Source organism: Anser brachyrhynchus (assembly GCF_964034855.1).
Source record: "Anser brachyrhynchus genome assembly, chromosome: 16".
Lineage (NCBI taxonomy): Eukaryota > Metazoa > Chordata > Aves > Anseriformes > Anatidae > Anser > Anser brachyrhynchus.
The window spans coordinates 16,237,659-16,263,796 of record NC_137734.1 but is presented as its reverse complement, the minus strand read 5'-3'; the positions used below and the strand labels follow the sequence as shown (position 1 = coordinate 16,263,796).

The following is a 26,138-nucleotide window of genomic DNA, read 5'->3' as shown; positions in this document are numbered from 1 at the left end:
GATGATAATTCCCTGCTGCCTTGGGCACAGTGATATGCTGCCTGAGCGACAGCTGGGATGCTGATGGGGAAGCGTGTGTGAGGAGATGGGTTGAGCATGGGCTTAGGCTTGGTGGCAGATCTGTGTGGGTGTCTGGAAGGCCTGTGTTTAGCTATGTAGTAGACTTTCATGCGGTGCCTGTCACTTGAAGGTCTGAGCCTATTCTGAAGTCTGAAGCTCTGTTTTGAGCATAGATACAAAAAAAGAAACACGGAATGGCGGAGATTCCCAGGCCTGGTGGCTGGAAGCTCCTGCGCAGGAAGACTTGTACGGTTATAGATACGTTACTCTCACACGGCATCTAAAAATGTGCTTGTGCTGAGGCTGTGACAGTGACGGCTGCGTGGCTTATTGTTCTCATTAGAGCAGTCAGGTGGCTGTGAGTCAGCAGGTTTGGGTTTGTCACAACCGTGGCGATTGTGCCAGAAGACCTGGGAGGTTCGGCAGCCAAGAGCAGTGTGGGCTCTTCCTCCACCTGGGCGCGCGGGGGTTTGAGCCTGGATTTGGGCTCACTGTTGGCTTGTGCTCTCCTCTGAGCATGGAAGAAGTTACGGCGGTAGTGGGAGTCTGAGAGCTGTCTGCCTTGGGACCTCCTTCCTGGCGGTATGGATTTGCCTGCCTTGGGCCATTGTTCTGTTGTTCTGCCTTGGGCCGCCCTGTTCTTCAGGGCGGCAGCCTGCCGAACGAGCAGGTTTTCTCATGGTTATCATGTTGCCTGGATTACAGGAGACAGGAACGGTGGTGGGAAGAGAGAGTCCTTGGTGGGGACGTGGCGCAGTATTTCCTTGTGGTTCCAGACCCGTCTTTCCTCTCAGCCCTTGAGTGGAAGCTTGTGGTTTGTCCAAGGCCTCAGTGAGTGTGAGAGGGAAGAGAAGGTTTGGGTGCCTGTGTCTGCCGCCGTGGAAGCGGCAGCTGCGTTCTGCAGCAGCTCTCCTGTCTACGTGGTGTGTCTTTGGTGCAAAGCAGGATGTTCAGCCCAGGCCCGTGGATGTCCCTCATCTGGGATGATAGTTGTTCCATCCACCCTTCCTTTCTCCAAGGAGGTGAACTGTTTGGGGGTGCATGGGGGCATCCAAAACAGGAGGTGTTTGGCTGAGCTTTCCTGCGGCTGGGACAGAAGCCAAGGTTTGCTCTCCTTGTGCTGGACAGGGGAATGTAGGACTATATGGAAAGGGGGGGTCATCTTAGAGCCCTGTTTGGTGATTTGGTACAAATACTTCACGTCTGTTTGTCTCAGTACACAGCTGAGGGTGCTTTGAATTGAAGCTGAGAATTATGTAGTACCCTGCTTATAGTGTATGCATGTACATGTGCATAGTCATGCACACATCACAGGCTTACTGTCTGGGAGGAAGGGAGTGATGGACAGAGCCTGAAACACAGAAAATAATGGTCTGGAAGGGGAGGGGATTTCCTTCCATCTTATGCTGATGGTCTGTGATTTGTCCTCCATAGGGGGGAAAAAAACAAAACAAAACAAAAAAAAACCTCCACTACTAGCTGTCCTGTGGGCTTGACAGTGTCTCAGGATGGGTCTGCCCCGTGTGGGAGCAGCTGGGTCTGGGCGAGCAGCATCCTGGGGCTGGTGTGATCACAGAGCGGAGAGGAGACTGGGCTGGCCCCATTGTGCTCAAAACACGAGACAAATGAGGCTGAAGCTGCAGATCTGCTGTTCCCAGCAGGTCAGCAGTTTTATTTGGGTACTTGGCCTCTGTAGAGATGAAATGTGGTGTCACTTTAATATCTGATCCATTTCCCTTTCAGAAGCCAGCCCTCTCCCCATCAGCTGTAATCGGACCCCATGGTAGTCTTGTTGGGCTTCGTTTTGCCTTATCTCTTCTGTTTCCCAGTCTGGTCCAAAAGGCTGATGCTCCTTTCCAGGGTATTGGAGACGTGGTCAAACCTGGCTCCAGGTGCTGTGCTAGTGTAAAATGCATCCCGCGTTTGAGCTGATGCTGAATGAGGATTTACAGTACAGCTATTCTGCCAGGTTCCACCCACCTGACTCTTTCCTCTTCTGTTCCTACTAACCCACTGCCTCGGCCCCACTTACTGGCTGGTGGCGGAGCAGAGATGTGTGCCGGTATCCTTCACGGAGTATCAGATGAAGAGGAAAACACAGGGTGGAGTCATCTTTTGCACAAAGGAAACATTGAAGTATCGTTTCTGACTTGGGTGGATTTTTAGGTGGCTGGGGAGAGATTAAACAGGATCTTAACACATTCACAGCCCCCTTCCCACTTCATTTTCCTGTGAATCTGTTGCTGTCATGGTATCTTTCAGAGGGTATTTTTAGCTTTGCTCCACCCCCCCCCCCCCCCCCCCCGCCCGTATCAGGCTTTTGAATGGAAACAGATTTCTATGGCAGAACAGAATAAGCCATTTCACGAGGCATTTTGTTATGGGTAGAAGAGACGGGAATCTGAATGTTCATTTTAAATGACATATCCCCTTTGTAATCAGCAAATTGTGCTTGCTGTGGTGAGTGCCAGCAGAAAGCTGTCCTGGCTCATCTGGAGGCAGCTAGGTGCGTACCCTGGCAGCCTGCTGCTGTGGGGGACAGGCTGCGGGGGGGACGGACAGCTCCTTCACACCCTTCTCTGGCCCTTTGGAGCCATCATCCGGGTGGCCCAACATGAAGGGCTGCAGCACTGGGAGTGGTCCTGCAGGTTTTCCTCTCTAATCATCCTGTTGGGGAACGGTACCCCTGCATACGAGAGAAGCAATTAAATGTTTTCATTAGATGCACTATTGATCTGGCGGTGTCTCTGCTGGCAGGAGCTCCTGCTGAGCATGGGACGGCATGGCACCTGACAAAATGCTGAGTCTCATCTTTGCCAGTGACCAGAGGGAGGTGGCAAAAGTCACAAAGCAGGGAGTGATGCTGTGCGAAGGTGTGAGGCACCCCTCGCCGGACAGCGAGGTCTACTGCTTTCCAAGGGAAGGTGGAATTTTTGCCAAGAACACAAACCCAACAGTGATGCTCACCTTTGGGTCAGGAAACTTCCAGCCTGAATTCTCAGTAGTATTGCCTTTTAGGAGAGATTTATTACAACTCCTGATAGGTGATGTTGTTCTACCACTACTCTGCAGAAACAAAAATACCCTTTGAGGTCTGGTCTGGGCCAGGGTATACGCATGCCTATGTGAAGCAGGGACCATTACCTCTGCAAATTCATTGGGGCTTTTCCTTGGGGAGCCAAAAAAATGCTTTCTGATAGTATGGCATGAGTACATCCTTGTTGGTTACCTTGGTCTAATGTGTAATACATCTGTAAGAAATACAGCTGACTTTAGGATGACTGTTGAAAGTAATAAAGGGGGTACAGGTAGAGAAAACACAGCTGCTCCTGCTGTGTTTTGGTGGCAATTTCCACTGTAGCTATAAGCCTGCCTGGCCGCTTCCATGCTGTTGCGTTGAAGCTCAGTCCCACCACATGTGGGCAGGACAACCTGCAAGGCCAGAGTTTCCCATGGTGTTGTGGTCCACGGTCATCTGCTGAGTGCTGGCTGGGCTGTTCTTGCTTAGATCACCGGAGCTGATGTGGTCGCAGTGTGGGGTGGAGCTGTGCACATCTGGATCTCTACTCAGGTGTGTTTCGTGCTCCACTAAGCTGCCCTGGGGCTGCCGTGCTGCTCTGCCCTACTCGTGTTCTCATTCTGGTGGACAAGTGGAGGGGACAGCGTGAATCCTTGTCCCCTCCCTTGCCCTCTGTTCGTAGAATATCCCGAGTTGGAAGGGACCAAAAGATCATCTAGTCCAACTCCTAGGTCCCTAAAGGACCACCCAGAAAATCAGACCATCTGTCTGAGAGTGTTATCCAAACGCTTCTTGAACTCAGCAGGCTTGGTGCCGTGACCATCCCCGTTGCAGCTTTGAGCCATTCCCTCGGGTCCTATCGCTGATCTCCAGAGAGGAGATCAGCGCCTGCCCCTCCACTCCCCGTCTTGAGGAAGGACTGATGAACATTTTTGCAATGCTCTGGCCTAGATTTGAGCAAGCTGGGCATGACATACGGCTTCCTCCTAACCCCCGCGAGTAGCTGAGCCTGCCAGCATTGCTGGCTGGGCTCTGCCCCTTGCAAGGACTGCAGCATTTGTCGGGCTGATTCAGCCTCCTGCCTGTGGTCAGTGTCCCAGTGCCTGCTTTGACAGCCAGCACTCACGCTTGCCCTGTCAGGGTCAGGCTGGATAATTGCTATGAGTTTGTGACAATGTGGGTCATCGTGGGATGTTTCCAAGCCGGAGGCACTTGTCTGTGGCTGAAATGGCGTACGGCAGGCTTGCGCTGGGAGAGCTGCGTGGCAGAGATCGCGATACAATCTAGCAGGCATTTTTGCTAGCAGGAGTGTTACAGGGAGGCAGAAGCTAGCAGGGATGGGGGAGGGTTTGCTCTCAGATGCCTGCCTTCTCAGAGCACTTCATTAATATGATATTAATTGATGCAGTAGCTCAGATCCCAAAGTGTCTCCCTGCTGAAACGCAGCCAGCCCCGGTGAAACCTGCTTCAGCAGCAGCAGCAAAGAGGAAGGACGGATGCTCTGTGGCTGATGGGGAGCACAGGGCTTTGTTTGGCAGCGCACATGTGCTGGCGCTATAGCGCACGCAGATGGGGGATGCTGGGTGCCTCTGCCCTGCCCTTGGTGTCTGCCCCCTGCATCTTCCTGCTCTGGGGGGACGAGTTGCCCCTGGGGTGCTGGGCTGCTGACAGATGGGAGCTGGGCTTCTGCTCCCGGGTGGGCCGACAGGCTGCTGCGTGCCTGCTTGCCCCTCTCCGCCGCTCGACTCGCCCTCGAGCTGGGATGGAGAAGGCCGAGTGTGTGGGGGCTGCTGGTGGGGCTCCTCCACCTGCGTCCTCGGCCGGGGCAGCACCTGCCTGAGAGGAGGAGGCAGGAGCAGGAACGGAGTCTGCTGTGGGATCGAGGGGTGTGAGGAGTCAGGAAGGTGAAGCTGCTCTTTCTTCCCTGGACTTTACCCCATGCAGTGAAGGGACGCTGGCCAGGGCCTTGCTGCCAGCCGTGTCCCCTGGGATGGCCTGGGCAGTAAATTCTCCCTGCTTAAAGGTGATTTTGTTTCCCTGGAGGTGCTGAAGCTCCTGGCTTACTGCATCAGGTCTGATGGACAGCGTAACGTCCTGTCCTTGTTCGCAGTGATGTGGACTGGAGCCAGCTGCAATATCTGAGCTAGCTGCTGAAGGCTGACAGTGTAAATGCTCGGATGCTGCGTGTCACCTTGTGCTGCTTAGGGACTCTGTCCAAATGGAAGTGGAACAGCTTTTGTGCCCTGAGCAAGCTTTTGAGAAAGTTGCTGTGGATCTGTGTTGCTCCTGTGGAGCCAAAGCCTGCTCTTGGCACTTCCACGCAGTGCAAGCTGCGTAGGGCTGCGTGCGGCTGACTTTTGTTGACAGGGAGTGAAAGGGTTTTACTGCATCTGTGTGAAATGTGGAACAAGTGAGCTCTGAGTCCTTGATGCTGAGTGCTCAAAGGGCTTTTGGTTTCTTTTTGTTTGTTTGTTTATGATGTTGTGAGGCGATTGAATTTTGCATAAGCAAGTTATCCTGCTTTTGCATTTGTGCTTATGAGAGGATTGCCTGTGCGTGTTGAACTTATATTTGAAAATTAACCTTTGTAAAAAAGGAGGAGGTGTCCTTGCTGTGCTATAGGACATTGCTACTTCCTTTATGTAACTGTAGGGACCACTGGGCTGCAGCTCTTCCCTGTAGCTGCAAGGGTCTCCTTTATTTTTTCCTTCCTCCATTAGACATAGCTGTCATCCAACACATGGCTCTGAAAATGCTGTTGCAGGATCCAATTCTTGGAGCGTTTCCTTTTAAAACTGCTCATTTTACTACTGGTATGCCAAACCTGCCCGTCTCTCTGTGGATGGGTGAGCCAGACTGTTTCCCCATGTATTGTGCGTCATTGCCCAGGAGGAGAGTCCTGCAGACCAGATGTTGCCCTCACTGCCCCTTGCCTGGGCTCTCATTGTCAGAGGGGCCGTGCAGGTGAGACAGAGGGACAGAAGACAATGACATGGCACAGATGGCCCTGAAATGAGAACTTGGGTAGCAATTGGCCGTGCAAGCCAAGAATGTATCTGTTTCACTTCTCAGACGTGTCTTGGTTCTGCAGTGCTGCCTGTAGTAAATACTTGCTTTTACCAGTCAGATTAGCAGAGCTGGCTCTGAACACATGCAGCGAGCAGATATGCTGCTTTAGAAGGTGCTGTTTTCACGTCACTCTCTTTGAGAGTAAAGCTGCATTTAAAGAAATCTGTAGTGGAAATTCTTCAGCAAGCGGATTTGTATGGTGTCTAAACGCAGTGCTTGAGCGGTTTGGGCACCATCTTGTGATGGAACGCCTGGCTACTGTCTGTCCATGTGCCTGTCATCATCCCTGGGAAGATATTTTTTTTTCCTTTTAACCAAATCCGATTTCTTCTTTGCAGGTTCTGAATTGTGCCTGAGCAGAGTGCTGAGATAAGTCCCTGGAAGCAGTGTGAGTTTATCTTGAAAGCCTTTATTCTCCTTTCTAGATCTCATGTAAGACCACCTGGGTTTTGTAGGGTAGAAGGGCTTGTGCTGGCTGGTGGCAGGAGATTGGAGATGGTGCTGCAGTATGAAAGAGGTTCGTGTGGTGGCTGGTTCTTTGCTAGAAACCCACATAGGATTACAGGAAACCTGGCCTGCTACTGTTGAAGTGCAGAAGTGTTGGAATTAGGATTCTTATGGTTTTTCTAATGTGTTGGGATTTTTCCTATTTTAGGAGTTAGGCAATAGCCCATTTGCCAACAGGAAGGCTCCTACCAGCTGTCTGAGTCTTTGCTTACTGACAAAGCTGTTTTGGGGCATCACACTTACATTAAGTTTCCATGTGCTTTTTTGTGCAGCCTTTTTGGGGAAGGCAGTGCATTTGCAAACCAGCAAAATGTGCCACTGTGTTTTGTGAGGAGGTCCCAGGGTTACAGGTGGGGTTGGGCACGGCTGGCATGAAGTGTGTCCCAGGTTTGCAACTTGGAGTGGAAGACAAGTGAGGACAGAGATCTGAGCCACAGATTTAAACTTTTGGGGAACCTGAAAGAGTGAAGGCCTTGTGGCCCAGACCTTCTTGGAGAGGGCTGTTAACACCTTGGGGCCCTCCGGGTGGGTGGTCTGCTCTGCTCTAGTGCCTTGGTGCAGGTCTGCATTACACTGTCCCTGTGAAACCAGCCACGAGCTTCTTCTGTAGGACACGTGGCGGGGGACATCTGGGAGGATGAGGTCTAGCCTCTGCTGTAGCTCTCTGACCTATGAGTTGAGCTTGAGAGGAGGGCAGTGCAGCAGGTCTACCTCTGCTCCAGAGCCAGAACGCAGGGAAGGTGGTGGTGTCTGTAAACTGGGGGCAACGAGCTCGACATCTGCAGTGGATTGAAAGCACCTTACTGAAGAAATGATGAATGTGGCTGCAGCTGCTGTTTGTCATGGTCTGTGATGTCCCAGGTGGCATGCAGTTCAAGCACAACGCCGAGCCTGTTGGGCCTTTGCTCCCGGCTGGCAGCACTCCTTTACTGCTCCTGCTGCCTGGGGGACGGCTCTGAGCCTCACAGGCTTTGTGCAGCGTGGGTGCATTGGGTGGTGGTTTCCAAGTCTCCAGTCTTGCCTCTGTACCTCCTCCAGCACCCTGCGGTCCTGGCTGTTGCTGGTCACAACACCATGCACTGAGGGTATGGGTCCTGCCTGTCTGAGGCAGGCAGTGCTCAGGATATGGGCAGGGACTCCACATCCTTGCTGAGAGCTGCAGATGTGCTCCTTGGGGCTGGAGGTGTCCTTGGATCTGAACAGAACAGCTTGTTAGTTCTTATGAGCAGTTCCTCACCAGCAGAGAGCTAGGAGACTGGCCCTCCAGAGGGCTACTTTGCAGGTCCAGTTCTGCCCATGTCCGGAGGGAAAACAAGGAGCACAGGGTTTCCTGTCCCTCCTCTCTGTGCTGCATAGACATTTGGGTGTTGGAATACCAGTTTTGGAATTAGAGAGGTAGAAGTGCAGTTCGAGTCTCGAGTGTTGGTTTGCACGTGACCCTGCGTCACCACGTGCCTCAGTTCCCCTCTGGCATGGGGTAGGTGTCTGAGTGCTGCTGCTCTGGGGTTCTGAGTGAGGAAGGCTGCCTGGCGTGGGAGCGTTTGGCTGCTATGTTTGCTGTGCTGTGTTTGCTGTGTTTGCCTGCCAGGAAGCTTTGCCCCTGTGCTAGAGGGGTGAGTCCCTGTCTTTACAACAAGACTGTTGAGGTTCCCCTGCAGAGCCGCCCCCTTCTTGCTACAAGCTCCTTTTTCTTCCCTCTCTGGGGAGAGGAGTGTTCCCTCCCGTCCTGGGCAGCTCCTGCCTGCCCTGCACGGCTCCCTCTGCTCTGGGTCTGTGTTTAAGACTGTCCCTGAGAAATGCTGGGGAGCCCCCAAGGGCTCCTTGCTCCCTTCTCACTGAACGTGAGCATGGCTGTGCTGGAGGGGGCTGGGGCAGGTGGACAGCGTGCAATCAAGCCCAGTGGGTGAGGTGTGGGTTGATGGGGATGGAGAGCAGGAAGAAACCTCCTCTGGCACTCCCCTGTGCTGGGTGCCACACCAGAAGCTGTGAGTGAGCCCTGCTGCGACTCCCGGCACCCCGCCATGCCCTTGGCTTTTCTGGCAGCCTTGGTGCCCTGGGTGCAGCGGGATGTCAGTGGCCCAGCTCTGGGTGCATTGGGTTTCTTGTGTCTCTTTCTTGCTTGTGCTTTGTTTAACAGGTGTCCTTGCTAGCTGTGCGAGGCACAGATGCACCAGCAACTTGGAGAAAACACTTGCACGTTGAAGCAGAACTGATTTGTTGCTGTGCAGTTTGGGGAGGCTTGCTGAGCCACGCACTGGGGTGACAGCATGGAGCCTGCGGGCCCAGCTGCCTGGCAGGTCCCGGCAAGCAGAGCCTCGCTGGGGCAGCACGTGTGGCCTGACCCGCTGCTGTGCTGTGGAGGGTGTCCCTGCCCTTCTGGGGGGGCTTGTGATGCTCCCAGTCTTGGCACAACTATCAGCCTTTCATTCCTCTACGTTTCTGCATCTTCCTCACAGCTGATTGTACCTCATCAATATCATGAAGGGCTTGCTGCTGAATTTTGGCAGGCAGAGGTGAAGAGGAAGAACTCTCCTTGGGAGCTTGCTCTAAGGAGGTGGCCTTCCTCCTGGAAAGTCATGCACAAGACTTGACTGGAGGAAATGAATCCACTGCTTTCCACTTTGAATCCACTGCTTTTGGCCCTGAACAGGGCTCTTTTGGGGCTGAAGATCAAAGAATTACAGAATGGTTAGGGTTGGAAGGAGAACACCTGGTCCAATCCCTCTGCTCAAGCAGGGACACCCAGAGCAGGCTGCCCAGAATCATATTCAGATAGATTTTGAAGAACTCTTGAGGAGGAGGGAGACTCCACAACCTCTGGGCAACCTGTGCCAGTGCTTTTGTCCCTTGTACAGTAAAGAAGAGGACTAAGACTGTACGGTATTTGCTGGTCAGCTTGCCTGAGAGCTCATGCTTGCCTTTAGCAGGGAAAAGAGGTTGAGAGAAGGCAGGGCCGAGTGTTTGACTAAGCTGGGTTCCCTGTATTGGCTCCTCTTGCTCTGGGTACTCTACACCTGCAGCTGCTCACACTCTTCTTTCCCAGCTCTCTGCTTGAAGGCTGGGCTTGTGGTTTCCTGGCTGTCTGCTTCTGCGTCCTTCTTGAGGCTGATCTCCCTGGCTGCTATGTGCCAGTGCAAGACAGCAAACCCCATGGATAGTGCCTTCCTCTGCTTGCTTTTGCCTGTGAGCAGATTGCCACAGAGGCAGCAGGTGACTTGGAGTGTGGACAGGAGCTGCTTTCTGCGGTCACTGGTGGAGGAGGAGTGTTCCTTGGTGATGCATGGTTGAGATGTCCTAACACCCCTGCCCACTTCTGACACAGGTCTGAGCTATCTGCTTGTCTGTTGCTCCTCAGAGATCAGCCACCCTTCCACAGGACACATGTGCACATGGGTGAATTGGAACTTTTTGCTTCTCCTTCTTAATGCACTAATTTTGCTCTTTGAAGCTGGTCACAGTTACCAGCCTTTGGTTCAGTGTCCCTCCCTCTGCTAAATACGCTGTCTTTGTCTGCTGCTACAAAACAGCCCCAGTCTCTACTGCAGTACCTTCCCTGCATGGCTGTGAGAGCAGGAGGGGAGGAATGGCTGCGGTGCTCCAGGGCTGAGATTGTCGTGGTCCTGACGTCTCCCTGGAGAGCCTGGTCCAACCCAGGCTGATGGCTCTGGAGTGTGTGACCATGGCATCTCCCGAGCAGCCCCTTCCCTGCCACTCCCAAAAAAGTGCAGCGGGGTGTGGAGGCCTGCTGGGCATGGCCAGCTCTTCACATGGCAGCTCTGTCCCCAGTGCAGAGACCCTTGCGCTGTCAGGACGTGCACATGGCGCTGAGATGGGTTAGCCCCATAACTCTGCTTGCAGGCAGTTTCTAATGGCAGCAAAGCACAGGTGAGCACAGAGCAGCTGCTGAGGTCCCTCCCCAGTGCCCCAGGCAGGATTAGCTCCTTATTGTAAGAATTGGCTCAGGAAGTTGCACTAATCACATTTTGCCTGAGAATTGCTTTTGGCCCATTTCATGGAGTAGTTGGGAAGATGAAGGTGTTCTTTCTTCTTTGGTCTGTACCCTGCGCGGTGATGGGACTTTGGCCAGGGCGGTGCTGCCATCCCTGTCCCCCCAGGATGGCCTGGGCACAGCCGCACAGCCCACAGGAGCTGGCACCCACAGTGTGGGGCAGATGTCTGCTCTGTGGCGGTACTGCCCAGGGTGGGTGCTGCGGCACTGTACCCGCTCCACCGCCCTGGCTCAGGGCTGCTGGTGCACTTTCCTCTTCATCCAGGGCCTGTCCTCACTGGGTATGTGTCTTGGTCAATGAAGCTTGCTCTGCACCATTTCAGCTGCTCTGGCGTTGTCTCAGCAAATTGTTTTGTGGTATGTGGCAATGTGCGCCCTGAAGGCTGGCGAGAATGCTGCCAGCTCTCCCTCAAACTCGTATTGAGAAAGGATGGCTTCTGGCCAAACACCCTGCTTGCTTCGGCTGGTACTTTTAACCTCTTCTGTATCGCCTGAGTTAGGAGCCTGGTTTCCCCCAGGTTGCCCTACAGCTGGGATGCACGCCCACTGCTGACACACCCCTGCCTCTCTGCCCAGCCGTTGAAAGTTTCTCTGCCGAGATCCATGCTGGGGCTGTAATCTTGCCCCACCTTTAGGTGTGCATTCAGTGCTGTCTGCTTGGCTGGCAGGAGCTGTGGCTTTCCTTTGAAGATATAGCTTTGCTGCTCCCATGGTTGTGCGTCTCTGAAGGTGTTCTGTAGGGCTGCTGTGCTTGTTCATCTGAGCTTGCAGGGCTCAGCTCTCTCCTGGGTGCAGCTCAGGGATGCCGTGGCTCACCTGCCTCCCACTGCCCATCTGGTGCCAGTCCAGGGGCTGCGCCTGCCGCAGTGGCAGGGTGCTTTTTGGGCCTCTGTGTACAGCTTCTTGGGCTGCTGAGAGGGTCTTCGTCATGGCTGTTATCTTTTATATTGTGGGGTTGCACGGGGTCGCCTGAAAATGGCCAGTTCTCCATCAGGCCATGTGCAGCCCAGGTTCTCAGGTCTCGGCTGGTGTCCTTCGCCCCACTGCGAAGGCTGCAGGACACCTGGTATGGCGATGGGACGGTGGATGGGGCTCTGGAGGGAGCTTTGTGCTGCGGTGAGCAGCTTTTGCAGTCTGAGAGGCAGCTGAACGTGTGGGCTGGAGACTGAGGTTGGACCCCTGTGGTGTCACGTGGGGGCACATGTCCTGCTCCCACGTGCACGTAGTGGCCCAAAGGCTGTTCAGGTAGAGCCGGCGCTGTTTTCCTGCCCTGGAGTCGCATCCGTCATGCGACTGCAGCACAGGCCCCACCTGCCTCGAGCCGAACCGGCCCGGGCCCCATTGGCAGGCTGGCAGGGGGCTGCTGCTCCCTGGGGCACAGCTGTGACCATGCTCCTTCCTGACCCCGAGGCGACGATTCAGTGCTGTGTTTTGGATGAAAAGGGCAGGAGGGCGGGGGAAAGAAAAGGCCTGCTGTAATGCTGTTAGGATTCTGCGTGCTGCCTTCTTCATGAGGTGGCTCGGCTGCGAGTGCCGAGGTGCCGGTATCTGCGTTGCCAAGGAAACGGAGGCTCTTGGTGGCTGGGGAGATGGAGACGGGGCTGGAGCCAGCGTCGTGGCTCTGAGCCGGAGGCCACCCCTCTGCTGCCACCGGCGGCAGCCTGGTGGCTGTTCCCAGGCTTTGTTGCAGAGGCCGCATCAGATGGCATCCATGCCTGCATCTTCCTGCAGAAGTTCCCGAGGTGCTGGTGACAGAAGGCCCGTGAGGGCGTTTCCCTGGTGATCTGGGCCCGGGGCTCCCTGAGGGGGTCCCCCGAAGCCAGGGCAGGCAAGGGAGAGGCTCGCGGAGGTGAGGCAAATGCAAGCACTGCAGGAGTGCAGGTTGGAAACCCAGGTGTTCGAGCCACCTCCACGCAGTTCCCTTGTGCTAGCCCCAAGGGCTCTACTCTTGCCAGAGGGTCTGGTGCTGGTGGGTGGCGCACAGTTTGTCGCAGGTGATGGGTTGGAAGGGAGGTCTTCCCTCTGCTGCTCAGCTCCTCCATCCTGTACATGAGGCATGCGGACCCCCCCTCCTGGGGAGTACAGACTTGTACCCTCTGCTGGAAGGCGCCTGTCATGGGCCACCTTCAGCTGAGGAGCGACCACGGACCAGCCAGCCCGTGGCCTTTGGAGCTGTGCTTTCTGTGGGCCTTCTCCTGTAGGCCCAGAGGTGGGTGCGACCTGTCACCCCTCTGCCAGGGCCGATCTGTGCCTGGTGGCCACGGTGACCTCCTGCCAGCCAGACTGGGACCCATGGGATAGAAGGGGTGGGCTGGGATGGACACAGCTGAGACTTCTTGTCTGTAGCCCAGGGCAGCGCAGATCAATGTAGGAGCTGTCGCTGCCTCTGTTCCCTTTGTCCTGGCTGTGGTGTGGTCCCCAGTTGAGCTGCAAGGACAGGAGCCGCACCATCCTGTGCCTGGCTCTGCTTGGCACAAACACCCTCACAGTGCGTGCTGGGGAGGTGCTGCTGCTTCTGGCAGCGAGGCTGTGCCCAGGTGGTCAAAAGCGTGTTGTGTGGCAGGGCTGTCCTGGGGCACCATGGTGGGGCTGAGAGCTCGCCTCTAGTTCTGCAGAACTCGCATCCAGACCTGGCAGGTGTCGGCTAAACCATGATGATAGTTTGAAAATGTTTCTCTGCCTGCCAGATCAGGGGAAAAAGTTTTGATCAGGAACTTTGCGCATCACGTAAACTTTAATCTTTTTGCTGATTGCTTCAGCGGTAAAACATTAATTTCTTTTTTTGTGCCATGACTGCTGAATGGTGCTTCCCCACTGCAGGGTGAGCTTAGCTGCGACCCCAGGCACAGCCAGCTGGATCCTGATCCCCCAGTTTAGGTCTGTCTGCAGCAACCTCCTGGGCAGGGCTTTGTGCCCCCGCATGCCTGTGTTACTTAGTGGAACTTTCCTACCACCCCTGTGTGACAGCAGGAAGCTCTGGTAGGCCTTTCACTGGTTCTCACTGAGGGCTCTGCCCTTGGGTGCGGTGGAAAGGAGAGGCTTAGTTCAGTTGTAGTTTTTTTTATTGTTTGTTTGTTTGTTTTTAACCTCCCCAGCCTTTCCTTTTCTTGTCATTTAATTGTCCAAGTTCCCTGAGTGCTTGTCACCTGCTTGAGGGGGGGGTGGGGGGTGGGACAGAATTTGAGACTCATCAAATCTAGAAGAGATTCTGCAAGCAATAAGCATACGTCTTCTGGGAGCTGGAGAGAGATTAAACAGTGAGGGGGAAAAAAAAAAACTGCTGAGGATTGTCCAAGAGGTAAATGGAAGGGCTGGGGGAGAGCAACAGAAAACTAGCAATATTTGCTTACTAGCAGTTGCCCCCCTCATCCCTGGGAGGCCTGCTGGGATGATGGGTTCCCCAGGGAAGACCTGGCTGGATGTTGAGGGGGGAAAGCAAGGCTGGAGCTGTTTTACAGCGGGAACTGGGGGTCTCAGTGTGTCTCTCCCATTTTGGTATTGGCGTAAGTTTGTGCATCTGTTTGTCAGAACTGTATTTGTGCATCATCTGTATAACTGACTGTGATATCCCCGTCTACCCAGGGAGTCTCTGCTCCTTACTCTGGAAAAAGCGGGTGCTCATCTGTTCCTGTGCAAGCTTTCCCTCTGCAGCTCCCTTGCAGTGGGGGAGCATTTGCTGTAATCTTGCTCAACAGGGTTATTCCTTCTTGGAAATCTGATTGTGTGTGGAAAGTGGAAGAGAGGTGCCAAGAATGAAAAGGGTTAAAATTAAGCAGCAGACTTGGTGCCATACCTGGGCTGGGTTCTTTCCTGGGCTCTGCAGGGGCACCGGGCAAGGTGCGCACTGCCTTGGGCAGCAGAGGGGCACCCGCCGGCTGGCTGCCTGGCCCTGGGTTGCAGGCAGCGACTGCTGTGTTTGAAACCTGCCTGGGCACGGGGACTTTGACTTTCTGCTGAAGAGAGGAAAAAAATGAATTTTGATCTTTGTATTTGCAAATAATACAAAGCAAACGAGATGAATTGGTGGCGTTGTTTGCAGTCTTGGGACAAGTTTAAACCAGTGCCTGGGGAGGTGTCGGCAGCTCAGCCTCTAGCAGGAGCAGTCTGCTGTGCGTAGCAGCTTCCAGGTGCACGAGGGAGCGTGGTGTGGGCATCAGCAGAGGAGCTCCTTGTGCTAGCCAGCTGCTAATCTGTCCTCACTCAGAAATGAGCCGAAAAACAGCATACCTTGCAGGCACTGTCCAAAAAGATGTTTGCAAGAACAGTTCCTTCACTGAGCTGCAGCTCCTGATTGGTTTCACTTACTGATTTGCTTCTTTTCTTCCTGTGGACTTGTATCACTTTCTTCCTTACAAAGAAATTTTGCGATGTTTGGAAGAATTCCTCCAACATGTTGGTCTGTATCAGTTGGGAAGCAGCAGCAACGCTGAGGGTTGTGATTTGCCCTTGGTGCAGAGCACTCCCTTCTTATGCCCCCAAAGGCTCTGTCCCATGGGTTGGCATGTTACGGAGGTGGAGAAGTGCTGTCCCGGGCTCGTTGCTGGTTACAACCAGTGATCTGTAGAGCAGCAAATGTGAGCATGGCGTGGTGGAGGATGGAGGCAGTGTGGCAGGTTGGGAATCCTGCTCTGCTGGCGTGGCTGATTGCCGGTGTGCAGGGAGCAGGTTGTTTGGGCAGGTGCTTCTGGATTTGTAAGGCTTTGCTGAGCGTGGCTGTGTCCTCAGCACTTGGAGCTCAGGGCCTTGGGGGAGGAGAGCCAAGCTGGAAAGGGTTATGCTGGCCAGAGCACAGGGGGAGCCCTGAAGCATTGCTGTCCTTGGGAAAGCAGGTTGTGTGGTGCTATGGAAGTGCTGCTTCCCGAGCTGTCTGGGCTGGCTGCTTGAGATGGAGCGGAGCGGTTTAGATTTGTTCTTTTCCTTTTTGTATTCATCATTTGTCAGCTTCCAGAAGCAGCAACTGGACTCGGAGTGGAAGGTCTGCCTTGTCTAAAAGCATTGCTCCCTTTCCTCTAGGCCTTGGGTACAAAGTGAAGCTGGGGGCCATGCGGCGGGAGGCCAGGCGTGGGGAGAGGCGGCAGCAGGGCATGTCCCCAGCTCAGCCATGTCCCAGTGCTTCAAGCAGATGCCATATGAAGGAGATACAGAACTTTGTGGTCTCACAAAGCTTCTGGAACTGGCAGGGGCGTGGTTTGCGGAGGTTCCTGCCGATGCCTGTCGCTGAGCAAGTAACAGAGATGGAGCTTTCCAGGTGCTGTTCCCTGCGCTGCTGCTGGGTGAGTCCAGCTTCACCCGCGCCCCTCTCCAGCAGCTCAGCGGGAGGTGCTGCTGGCTGCCCTGCTCTGTGCAGGGAGACAGGGCACCCCAGAGCGTTTGGGCATCACTGACAAAGGAGTTGGGGTTTCTCTGCCCAAGATTGCTGAGACCCTCACCACGGGGATGGAAGTTGTCTTGAAGCTCTGGTGGCTCTTTTGTTTGGGGCTTCCATTTCAGGGCTGCTTCTGTGCCTGGTTCTGCTGGCTTGCACCAAAACAGGGAGAAGAGCCAGGAGCCACGAGGCCTCCTGCAAGGCCCCAGCACCAGCAGCTCAGGTGCAGCCCCTTGGTCAGGGCAGGGGGCTGGGAGATGCTGGGCAAGGTGTGTGAGCACGTCTTCCCTCCAGACAGTGACAGGTTATGTAGGTGAAGCATGGGGGCCTTTAGTCTTCGTTACGTGGTGGCTGTGTCGAGACAGGGGTGGGCAGAAGAACATCCAGGTGCTTCCAGAAGGGTTTGGATGACCTGTGAAGGCATCAGTGGCGGCACTGCTCAGGTGTCAGTACTCCAGGCTGTCCCTCAGGGCAATCGCAAGCCTGTCTGGGTAAGTTATTGCCTTGGGTCTGTTTTCTTAACAGTCCATTCCGAGTCCCAGGTGTTTGTAAGGCACTTGGAGAATCCTTTCTTAGAAACAGCAAAATGCTTTGGATCAAATGAGATCCTCTGGTATGAGAAAGAGCTGTGTTTGTAGCTGCTGTAGGCTGGAGGGAAGGGAGGTTGCTGTGGGTGGTGGCTTAAACCCTATAGTGCAGGGTATCCAGAGGGTGCATGACACAGGGGTGCTGCCCATGTGACACGCATCAAAGGATGTTGCGTGTTGAATGTTCAGCGAACTCCTTTCTCCCTTGCTCTTTTCCGTAACACTTGTGAGGTCCCTGTCCACGTCCAGGACCTTTGCTGAAACTTGTTGAGTGCCCAGGGTCTTATCATATCATGGTATCATAAGGCTCCTGTCTCCCTGCTTCTAGCGTCTCTATACTCTGCTGACAGTGCAGATGTCCCTTTTAAAAGGTATGTGCTTGCCTGGTGGAGGCACATTTCTGGCTTTACAGAGCTGCTTGACTTAGTGGAGGAGGCAAGCTGTGCAATGCTGTGTTTTGCAAGAAGCCTTAATGAACCTCGTGCCCCCTACGCTCGTTCCTGGAGCGGAGGGCAGATTTCAGGCAGCCAGTGCAGGGGGACTATTTGCAAGGTTTGCTGACAGCGGTACGGCTTGTGGTGTGTGGCTGCCTGGTCTGCTGCTGGCTCTGCTGCGTGCAGGGCTCTGCTCTGCCAACCTCTGTCTGTGCTTTGCGCTGCCCCGTGCTGCTGGGTGCCTGAGCTGTGGGGGCCAGGCGTGAGGCAAGCTTTAGGGTCCCCGTAAAGGACCCAGCTTTACTCTGTGCACCATGCAGGTGGCCAGCGCGTCGCCCATCCCGGAGGCAGGAGCGGAGCACTGGGCAGGGGGTGCCGCCCCGTAGCCGCTCTCTGATGTGAGCTCCCAGAAGCAGTGCCCGTGCTGAAGGCTGAACCGGCCTGTGGGTGTCGCGGGAGGTGCTGGAGGCTGGGGTTGTCCCGGGGCCTCTCCGAAGCCTCCACGCTGCTGCAGCTGTGCTGGCAGGAAGGTGGCACAGCAGTGGGGCCCTCCGTGTGCACGGGGACCGGTGCCGGAGAGCCACCGGTGCTGGAAGCTGCCCTGGCCCTGAGAACCAGCCTGGGGGTGCTGCGGGGGGGGCGGCCGGCGCTGCGGGGAGGGTACCCTTGGAGCGGTGGCTGCAGGAGGGTGGCCGTGCCTCTGCCTCGCAGCTGGCGTTGTTTTCCAGCAGGCTGGTGACAGGTGGGCACTTCTGCTTTTGGTAACGAGCTGCTGTCATCGCAGGGAGGGGACCTGATGCACGAGGGAGTCGAGGTGACATGGGAGAGCTGGGGAACAGAATCAGCCCTGTGGTGGCAGCAGCTCAGCGCTTCTGGCTGCGCTGCTACTGCCTGGGCCAAGCTGGGCTGGCGCAACAGGGCCCTGGCATGCTGCACTGGGCCGGTCTTGGGGTGGGGAGGGGACAACGAGTTTGGTGGGTGCACAGGAAAACAAAGACAGCCCGGCAGTACTGAGCAGGCTGTTGGTGGTCCACAGAGTACAGGATGCTGTGGCGTCTGGGCCGTCACTGCTTGGCGATGGATAATTTTCAAGACTTGGGGCATTTTAAACAGGGTTTCAGCCACCAGTCTCCTGCCCTTTCAGGTAATACCTACCCAGTTGAGTAAGTTCAGGAATAAATTGCTCTGCTCCTTCCAGTGGACAGATGGCGTGCCATGGCCCAGCAGCTGCTCCCATGCTGGCAGTGGCAAGTGTCCTGTGCCAGCAGTCACCACAGGACTGGCCAGCTGTGGGGCCACTGCTGCTTGTCACCACCAGCCCAGCTCGGGCACAAGGCACGCTCGTACCCAGGGCAGGGGAGGGCAGGTGCCTTCAGTGTTTTGGCCTCTATTTTCCTGGAGGCAAAAACCTCCTGGGCTGCAGGAAGAGCGTGGAAGTACAGAGCTACCCAGCAGCAGAGCAGCTGCAGGGACACATGTCCAGCAATGGGCAGGGTATCAGCTGGGTGCTTGCCCTGTCCCACATCGCAGGGCTGGGTGCTGGCGTGGAGGACGGCCCTGTCCTGGCCTTGCTTACATGGCCCTGCAAGAGCAGGGAGGAGAGCAAACTGCGACGTGAGATGTGGATGAGGCATTGCAAGTTGCAATCAGTGCCTGCTCTTTTGCCTCACTGCTTATATCTCGGCAGCACTTCAGTCTGGAGAAATGTATGGTGTTTTTGCAGGGCTGAATCATGCTCTCATCTGACCCACCAGTTGAGAGATCTTCATTTGCATGCTAATGAAGTAGTGTGAAAAGTGTTTCTTGACTTCCGGGGCTGTCCCCTGGGAAGGGTCAGAGCGATTTATTCCTGAATTTCAGCTGGGAGGTGTCACTTGAAATGGTAGGAGCTTGGTGGCTGAAACCCTGTTAAAATGTCCCAGGTCTTGAAAAACAGCTGTTTGCTGATGTGTGCGGTGGGAGCTGGACAGCAGGGAGGACAAAGTGTTGCTTTTGCATCTGGACAGGGTTGGGCACGGAGCAGCCCAATCCCACCGGCTGGGTGGTGGATGCACCTTGGTGCTGCTGGGCAGGGGAGCTGCTGAGCCCTTCTGGAGCGTGGGGAATGGGACAGAGGTCAAAGTCCTCTTTCCTGCTTTTCAGGTGCCAGAAGGACTGTGTGCGTGTTTTTTTTTATTTTTATTTTAGAGCAAGGCAGAGGCTGCCAGGATCTGAGAGTCCAGCTGGGCGCGTGCTGCTGAAGCAGAGGATGGAGCTGGTGTCCGGTCCTGGGCTCTTGTGCTGGGCTCAGCCCCCGATGCTCCCGGCTCAGTGGTGGCAGCTGAGTACCCTCCTGAGCCCAGGAGGTGATCAAGTTACCGTCACGCCATAAACTCAAGGCTGACTTGTGGGATATCCCTACCCTTTCCACATGAACTCAGTGACATCTCAGCTTTGCATTTTTTGCCTGAACTTTCTCATGGTTCATGTTTTACCGAAGTCCTGTGTGGCATGATGCTGTTGACTTTGGAGCCACAGAGGGGCTGAGCAGGCTCTCTGAGCATAGCTTGGTGAGAGACGTACGGACTGTTTTATTGACACCAAGCTGGGGGTTATTGTTACAGGAGATTGCTGCCCATCTCCAGAAGGCAATGCCACTGGAGGACTGGTGTGGCTTGTTGCAGGGGAGGCACTTTTCTGGCTGTCAGGCATGTTGGAAAAGTACAGCTTCATGCTCTGGGGTCAAATGTCTCCGTGCTGCTGGGCTAACACATGATGAGTAAGCAGATGTCCAGGCTCTTGGCAGCTGCTGAAGTAATATAAATACATAATTGCCCAAACACAGATTCAACATGTGTCAGTGAAGTCTGATCTCACTGCATGAGGGCAGCTTTGCCAGCCTCTCAGAGAGGCCGCGAGCGGGCCGTCCTCACCCTGTCTGGGCTGCATGGATGGTACTGTGGGGATCTTTGTGAGGTGGACCCCAGAGCTTGTGGAAGTGTTGCATACAATCACTGTCCTTGTATAAATATTTTACCTCAGGGTCATTTCCTCCTCCCATCTTTACCCTCGTATTTTTTCCTGCTTGACCCAACTCGTAGCTCAGCAGCTCCAGCCCTGGCCATTGTGTGCCCTGTGGATGACGATCCACCATCTGCTTCTCACCACAGTGCTCAGCAGCTTCTTCAGCCCTGGGTTTGACTCCTTTTCGCCAGCCCAGCGCCCTGGTTGCTCCCAGGAACTCAGGATCTGGTCAGTGATTGCAGAGCACACCAGCTAAACAGCCCAAGCTTGCCAGGCTCTGCTCAGGGCTGGAAAGCAGTCACCTATCCTGCCAAACACGTCTCTAGTAGCTGGTAAAGCCATATATTGATTTGAGACCCTCAAGGAAGGCAGGCTTCCGTCCCTCTTCAGGAGAAGACTGTTCCGGACTGCCTTGATGAGACCTTCCTGCCCTCCATTACCAGCCAGGCTTTGGGACAGAGCTGTCATCTGCTGGAGGGACAGGAGCTGATGTGTCTCTGCGGTTTCACCAGGAGCATTCTCTCGTGGTTAGTTAGTGGTGATCTTCTCTAGTGCCAGGATCATGCTTTATTGTTCTCAGCTGCCTGAAGATAGGAGCTGCGCAGGGCCAGATCCTGCTGACACTTTGCTGTTGTGTGGTGGGCCAGGCTCGCTCTAATTAGCAGAACGAGGCAGCAGAGCTCTGTCTGGGCAGCGCAAGGTCTGCCCACAGGCTGGTGGAAAAAGTGTCTGACGTGAAGAGGGAATACACTTGCTATTCAGTACGTTTCTAGCATGACCTGCTCCTGCTCAGACAGCATGTTGAGCAGAACATGATGCTATGTTGGTCTGACGTCTCATTTCCAAAATCCTTCCGGCAAAGGGGTGGGAGGGAGCAGGTTTGGAGGTGATAGAGAAAGGGTGGATTACAGGGACTGTGGCTCTCAGGTATGTTTATGCAATAGTGTGGATGGACATCAAGGCTTGTGGGTGGGTGGAGGAAAGATGCCTGCAAGAACCTCGTGGTTCTGTGGAGGCCCGGGTAGTAGTGGCAGGGGACGGGGGAGTGGGTGAGTCTTCAGGCTCTCCAGCACCGTGCCACTTTTGTGGTAACTGCTGCGCACGGTGGCTTTGGGCTGCAGTGGCACGTGTCCATCCTGCCTGTTGCGTGCACATTGACGTTCTTGCTGGGCAGAGGAGTTGGGTCACTGAGAACTGGAAGATGCCTTGGGTGCTAAAGAAAGGGGGAAATGCTTTGCCATAAAGGGAGAACATCAGAAGAGATTGTGATTGCCTGGAGAGACTTGGTTGCTAAAACATCCGTCTCTGTGACTGACTTGAAGAAAAAGTGGGACATGAGGAGGGGATGTAGAGAACTTGAGACAAACATGGAGGTGAGGGGTCTTAGAAAGCTCCTAGCACTGCTGTGCTGCATCTGTGATTACATACCGGAAGGTAACTCTTGGTGCTGCAGTAGCAAAGCTTTGTTATCCTGGCCAGCAGAGATCTGCAGGAGCCAGGCAGAGAGGAGGGCTGAACCATGGGGTCTGTCCAGCTGTGGGCAGCAGGGTTACTTGGAACAGACCCTCGCTGTATGGCCGAGACCCCAGTGGCAGGAGGAGGAGGAACCAGTGCTGCCTGGTTTGGACACAGCAGTGCTCCGTGGCCTGGGGAAGGTGGGGAGATGCAGATCTGACATTGTGGAAAGGTAGGAGCAGCTCTCCCCTGGTGCCCAGGGGACAGGGACAGCCACAGCCCAGGACTGCAGGGATGAGATTTGGGTGAGACACTGGGGGAACACCTCTGATGTGAGGAGAAGCAGGCTGTGGAGGGAGAGGAGTTTCTACTGCAGAAACTATTAAAGGCTTGTCAGGCTGGTGGACCAGCTCTGTGTGTTGGGCTGAATGGCATTAAACGAACTCTCAAAGCATCTCTGCTGCAGTGTTTGCCTTGCTGATGAAAGGATGCGGTGACCTCCCGGGGGCTTGCAGGGGAGGCAGCACAGGGCCTGGAGGAGGCCTGTGGGGTGCGAACGCAGGCGGCTGTGGGGATGAGGGCTTCCACGTCAGCAGCATCTGGAGCCTCACCTCTGTGAGTCAGCGTTTCGGGTACTGATGATTCACAGCCATACTGCGAGACAGCCACGGGCTGATGCAGGGCTGAAATTAATTGTCTGGAAGGAGGGCAGCTCGAGAGGAGGGAGGCGAGCTGTTTTCCCTCATCTTTTCAGTGTTTACCAAGCAGGGCTGTGAGTTATGCCAGCGCTGAGATGTGCTCAGCCTGCAAAGCGTGCTTCACCTTTCAGCCCCCTGTCCTGCTTCCTGCTGCCGTGGCACTTCAGTGAGCAGGCAGCTGAAGTCTGGCTGTCACCGTCCTGAGGCCGCAGAGCACAGCCCCCTGCTTGGCTGTGCCTTCCAGCACATCAGTCATATGCATCCCCTACCATTCTGAATCTCCCTCCTCTGGGGGCGCATGTGCCAGGAAACACCTCTGATCCCCAAACCCACGGTGCCAGGCTCCTCGTTCAGCGCATGTGTTTTTAGAATTCAAAGTGGAGACTGGGATGCAGGAGCTGGTGGCTGGAAGCTGCTGCCCTGTCGTGGGGTGCTGGGAATGGTCAGAGTGGCCAGGATGGTTTTGGAGTGGAGATGATCCTATCGTGTGCCACTTGCTCAAATGGGGTGAAAAAGGAGGCACTGCACCTCTGTTTTCAGGCAGCCACTTCAAGAAGCAGCCTCTCCTGGTAGGAGTCTCCCATACTTGTCTGCAGCACGCTGGTGACCTTTGAGCACACGTGGACACCCCTGAAAATCCCTTGAGCTGTTCTGAACCAGCTCGAGGCTGAGTAACAAGTACCGTTTTTATGCTTCAAGAAAATAAGTCAGGGTTTTTCCGAATTCTTTCTGGGCTCAGTTAACCTCAACATGAGATTTAAATTGTCATAACTACCACAGACGTGTTCCTCTCAGAAGGCTTGGCCCCATCATCGATGCTGTAGCTCAGCTCAGCGTGTGGCGAGGTCAGAGGCTCAAGTAATGGGTCATCAGTGCATGCGTGTCCAGCTCAGTGATTTCCAAGCTTGAGATTTCTTTATGGACACTTGAAGGATTTTTGCAGACAAGGTGCAGAAGCCCTGCAGCAAGCTGAAGCCTGACAACAGTAATTTTTTTGCGTTTATTTTGCAAGTCATTGTGGGATTTTTCATTTGTCCTTGGTTTGGTTTTTTTGCAGTGTTTGGCCACTCTGAAAAACCAAAGGACAGATTTTCCCCAGCTCTGTGGCAGATTCTCCCTCTCTCTTTGGGAGACTAGTGAAGTGTGTTGTTAGCGTGGTAGACCTGCAGCAACATAAGGAAGGTTGTGCAAATCCATGAGACTCTTGTCTTCCCTCTCTGAGGCAACTAACTGAATTTTGTCTCCCTGCAGCTCAGCTTGATGGGGAGGTGTCTGTCTGGCCATATACACCGCATACCTTTCCAGCACGCATTGCCTGGGCTCCTGGTCACCGTTTCTGGCTCCTGCTCAGCCCTTTGACTTCGAGTTGCTTCGACACCTCGTTGGTCCGACTTTGACATATCTGTTAAATGCTTTAGAGCATGGAAATTTCCAAGTCACAGTTTTTCCCACAGCAGCCATAATTCATCTCTGCTGCAGGTATATTTTGGGACTCCGGTGTACAAGCGAGCACTGCAACGCTGGTCACTGTGGGTGCGTTGGAGGCCAGCGCTGGGGTGGCTTTGGGAATTGGACCTGAATTCCTGGTGGTCGGTGTGTCACTGTGAGGATACAGCACTGCAGTAATGTGGTTTTGTTTTCCATCCTGAATATAAAGCAGGGACAGAAAGCAGCACAGGCAGCGCTAATTGCTGCCGAGGGACAAATGGGATGTATAAAAGGTGTAAAGTGGGAGAGGATGAGGGTAAATCTGTTCCAGAAAGCCAGTTGTTTTGTGTATGAACGCTCTCTGCCTTGTGCTGCGGCAGAGCCAGCCCAGGGCAGGACTGGGCTCGCCCCCCCCCCGGAGGCAGCACCTTGGCCCCTGGGGAAATGCCTCGGTGGGGAGCGGATGGGAGAGCAGAGTGGCCTCCTGGTTGCACGCAGTGGGAACTGCTGCTCTCATCCTGCTCCCTGGGCTTGGCCCCTGCCCTGGGGCTCACCCAGTGCCCAGGCTGTCCTGTGTCAGTGAGAGGAGGGCTGGGGACCGTTTTCTTGTCACCTCCGAGGCATCCCATGCTCAGCCTAGCTGAGCCTTGGTCTAGTGAAGTGGGGAAGCAGCTGTTGGCTCTATGGATGCTTCCCCTCGGCAAGCACCTTGGATCCAACCAACAGATCTCCTGGGGAGCTTTGTTTTGGGTCTGGTGCGAGGCGTGGTCTTTGGGAACCCCAGGTACTGAGACATCATCTGAGACAAAGTGGAAGTGAGGGCGCCCGGCAGACACGGGAGGCACCGGGAGGTTCCCCAGGCCAGCAGGGACAGCGCGCTTTGTCAGGGAGCAGCGGCTGCAAGGCTGGAGGCTGCCTGGGGAAGGCTGCCTGGGGGATGCTCGTCCCTGCAGCTTCAGGGCTGGTATCAGCGCTGATCATCTCGCACCAGCCCCAAAGCACAGGCTCAGCACGGGGAGGATTGTACGATGCATAGGGCCAGACAGAAGTGCCAGCGCTGCCAAAGGGTCGGTTTGGGCTGCTGGGAGACCTGGTTGTGCACGGAGCTGGCACTAAGGATCGCTGCACTGGGGCCCACGTGCTGGACTGTCCCATGCACCCAGGGCACAGTGAGCGTGTCCAGTGCTTTGGGTGGAGGCAGGCAGGGGCCTGGTGACAGCGCTTGCAGAGGGTGGTGTGGGTTGGGGGGCTGCCCACAGCGCAGCGGGGCACCTGTGGTCCCGTGGCAGGAGATACAGGAGATACCTTCTTGTCAGCAGCAGTTGTTTTTCTCAGCAGCCCCAGATCTGCTCGTACATCCCGAGTCCCTGCAGTGTTCCCTTGCATCCCCTGCGCAGGTCAGCTGCTGAGCTGCAGTAAAGCACGCATGCTGCTCTGCTCCCCACCCCGCAGCAGCTCCAGGATGACTTTCCTTTTCTTCTTCCTGCACTCTGTTATCCTTTCTTCTGTCTGTTCTGTGCTTTGTAACATTTGCCTCTTATCTTTGATAATTGCCTGTGAGGCTTGAACATCTCCAAGCCCTAAGAGACGTCTTTGTTTTGGAAAGAGGCCAACTCTCTGGCTAAAAAGGTCATTTCTTCTGTTCCCGGGCATATCCAGGAAGTGTGAGGCCCCTTCTCTGCAGCAGCCTGGGAAGACTAGGATATTTCTCCACTTGGCATAAGCCAGAGATCCTCCTTTTTGCATGTCCACTCTGCATTTGAGCTGTGGGTCTTCACCAGTGGCTACGCTGCTTGCTAGCTTGATGCTGCCCTACCCGCCCGGCCCTTCGCCTTGCTGCTGGTGCTGCTGCGGCCGCTCTGACCGTGTCGGGAGGTCAGTGCCCTGCGCTGGGCTCGCCAGTGGCCTGCCAAGTGCTGCGATAGGCAGGGAGCCCTTGCTTTGCAAGTTCCTCTCTCATCATTTAGGCATATTTGGAATTATTTGCTATGGAATTTCCTAGAGTCCTAGCCTTGCTTTGATCTGTTCTCAGCAGTGGGAACGTGGTTCGTGGTTTCTTTCAGCAGGGCTGGAGCAGAGTGGGTGCTCACACGCATCATGGCAGTGCCTCGCAGCCGGGCTGTGTCTGCTCTCTGCTGGCGGTGCGACACTGGGCAGCCCCAGCGGCGATGTCTTTAGGCATTCAGAAAGCATGAGCCAGGGTTCGTGAAAAGAGGGGAGTCAGTTTAAAGACGGCAAGTTTTCTAACAAAAGCCCCTGTGTACCAATGGTGCCTTTGGTGCTTCTAATGTGAGATGTTAAACAGGAGATCTTAAACAGGGACAAGTAGTTCAAGTCGGGTATTTCAGGAAAAGACCATTTTGGGCAGGGACCAGGCATTATGCTCCTGTAGCCCCTGCACTGTTCCTGCAGCCCTTCTGCTTGGGCCACGGATGGGCAGCGGCTGCCCCCAGCCGTAACTTCTTTAATGAGTTGATCTGCATTGGTAGGCACCAGGCCCAGTA

The 26,138-nt window shown here is 54.9% G+C and overlaps 1 protein-coding gene across 18 annotated transcripts in view; it reads left to right on the top strand.

The window, feature by feature from the left end:
- EPB41L1 (erythrocyte membrane protein band 4.1 like 1) overlaps positions 1 to 26,138 on the top strand; it is an 80,319-nt gene that overhangs the window by 2,776 nt on the left and 51,405 nt on the right. For 15 of the 18 annotated variants that reach the window (XM_080558857.1, XM_080558854.1, XM_080558841.1 and 12 more), the window contains exon 2: positions 6,487 to 6,536. The exons of 1 other annotated variant lie outside the window; for it this stretch is intronic. The gene's annotated coding sequence lies outside the window, so the exon portion shown is untranslated. Of the gene's footprint in view, positions 1 to 6,486; positions 6,537 to 14,893; positions 19,600 to 23,457; positions 23,686 to 26,138 lie in introns of those variants that run through there. 2 more of the 18 variants (XM_080558853.1, XM_080558852.1) reach the window with 2 other exon arrangements.